At 41.7% G+C, this 2,500-nt stretch overlaps 1 protein-coding gene across 1 annotated transcript in view; it reads left to right on the top strand.

Annotated features, from left to right (window-relative positions):
- plxna2 (plexin A2) overlaps positions 1-2,500 on the top strand; it is a gene marked incomplete at its 5' end in the record, with an annotated part of 185,735 nt that overhangs the window by 151,682 nt on the left and 31,553 nt on the right. The window lies entirely within an intron of this gene.

The following is a 2,500-nucleotide window of genomic DNA, read 5'->3' as shown; positions in this document are numbered from 1 at the left end:
AGGTGTATATCAGTATGTAGTGTCTCTACTTTAAAGAGTCCTCTCCTGCTGATGTTCAGGTGTATATCAGTATGTAGTGTCTCTACTTTAAAGAGTCCTCTCCTGCTGATGTTCAGGTGTATATCAGTATGTAGTGTCTCTACTTTAAAGAGTCCTCTCCTGCTGGTGTTCAGGTGTATATCAGTATGTAGTGTCTCTACTTTAAAGAGTCCTCTCCTGCTGATGTTCAGGTGTATATCAGTATGTCGTGTCTCTACTTTAAAGAGTTCTCTCCTGCTGATGTTCAGGTGTATATCAGTATCTAGTGTCTCTACTTTAAAGAGTCCTCTCCTGCTGATGTCCAGGTATATATCAGTATGTAGTGTCTCTACTTTAAAGAGTCCTCTCCTGCTGATGTTCAGGTGTATATCAGTATGTAGTGTCTCTACTTTAAAGAGTCCTCTCCTGCTGATGTTCAGGTGTATATCAATATGTAGTGCCTCTACTTTAAAGAGTCCTCTCCTGCTGGTGTTCAGGTGTATATCAGTATGTAGTCTCTCTATTTTAAAGAGTCCTCTCCTGCTGATGTTCAGGTGTATATCAGTATGTAGTGTCTCTACTTTAAAGAGTCCTCTCCTGCTGATGTTCAGGTGTATATCAGTATGTAGTGTCTCTACTTTAAAGAGTCCTCTCCTGCTGATGTTCAGGTGTATATCAGTATGTAGTGTCTCTACTTTAAAGAGTCCTCTCCTGCTGATGTTCAGGTGTATATCAGTATGTAGTGTCTCTACTTTAAAGAGTCCTCTCCTGCTGATGTTCAGGTGTATGTCAGTATGTAGTGTCTCTACTTTAAAGAGTCCTCTCCTGCTGATGTTCAGGTGTATATCAGTATGTAGTGTCTCTACTTTAAAGAGTCCTCTCCTGCTGATGTTCAGGTGTATATCAGTATGTAGTGTCTCTACTTTAAAGAGTCCTCTCCTGCTGATGTTCAGGTGTATATCAGTATGTAGTGTCTCTACTTTAAAGAGTCCTCTCCTGCTGATGTTCAGGTGTATATCAGTATGTAGTGCCTCTACTTTAAAGAGTCCTCTCCTGCTGATGTTCAGGTGTATATCAGTATGTAGTGTCTCTACTTTAAAGAGTCCTCTCCTGCTGATGTTCAGGTGTATATCAGTATGTAGTGTCTCTACTTTAAAGAGTCCTCTCCTGCTGACGTTCAGGTGTATATCAGTATGTAGTGTCTCTACTTTAAAGAGTCCTCTCCTGCTGATGTTCAGGTGTATATCAGTATGTAGTGTCTCTACTTTAAAGAGTCCTCTCCTGCTGATGTTCAGGTGTATATCAGTATGTAGTGTCTCTACTTTAAAGAGTCCTCTCCTGCTGATGTTCAGGTGTATATCAGTATGTATTACAGCAAACACAACTTCAGAACTTTCTTCCTCTGTCCTTCTCGCTCTTCCTCAGATCGTGAGACGTAAACAGTGACTTGTTGTCGTTGCTATGACTCACCCTCCGTCTCGCTCGCACACTCTCGCCCTCAAACACAACTTCTCGCAATTATCCCCATAATAGTCATAATTTCCCTTTAGCTGCTTTCAGAGCTGAATAGGTGTAATCATGTTTAACTCACCTGAGCCCGCTGGCCTGTCATACCTGCCTGAGTGCGTCTGAGTGTAATCACTTCCTGCCGCATTAAGAGGGTCACTTTGCTTCCTCAATGCATCGCCTTTTCAATTGAGAACACTTGAAAGGATCATATGCGCAAATCACAGGTGACGACATACATGGGGAACTTTATCGGTACATATACTTCACACCAGAAAGGATCTTTGTGAAGTCCTGAGCATGGGCTGACGAGTTGTGAGAGAGTTTCAAAAAGGATATTTTGCTGTTACATTTTTTTGAACAGATTTCTACATTTTCTTGATTCTATGTTCACTGTGGAGTTTTCTTCACGAATTCTAGATCAAAGAGGACTGGTTGCCGAAATATTTGTTTACATATTTACGTCCACCACTACTTCTGATAGCTCGAACATAGTTGCAAATTATCATTTTTATTAGTGGCGCACGATAATTATCGGTCCGATATTAGCAATTATGACGTCATCCCGATAAACCCGATAACAGTATTAATTAGGGATGTCCCGATCACCTTTTTTTGCTCCCGATCCGATTCCGATCATTTGATTTTGACAATCTGCCGATACCTATTTTTCCCGATCCGATCTTTATGCGATGCATTAAGAGAAAAAGAAGGTAACAGATAACGGCTGGTCATCCAACGCGATGAATTCAGCTATCTTGGCTATTATTGTGTTGGCCTTGTCTCTGTTCTGGGGCAGTTTCTCTTTCCTTTTGAAAGTCTCTGAAAGTGTCGGTTGTTTCAGTTCCGTTACCTGAGTGGCCGCTGTGTACTCGTCGTGTTGGTGTTGGTGTTTGTTTCTCAGGTAGCGTGTTAGATTGGTCGTGTTGAACGTAGCTCTGTTCTTTCCACCACGCGGAACCTCTGCCTTGCAAAC

The sequence above is a fragment of the Pseudochaenichthys georgianus genome, unplaced genomic scaffold, assembly GCF_902827115.2.
Source record: "Pseudochaenichthys georgianus unplaced genomic scaffold, fPseGeo1.2 scaffold_413_arrow_ctg1, whole genome shotgun sequence".
NCBI lineage: Eukaryota > Metazoa > Chordata > Actinopteri > Perciformes > Channichthyidae > Pseudochaenichthys > Pseudochaenichthys georgianus.
This window is presented reverse-complemented; position numbering and strand designations above follow the sequence as displayed.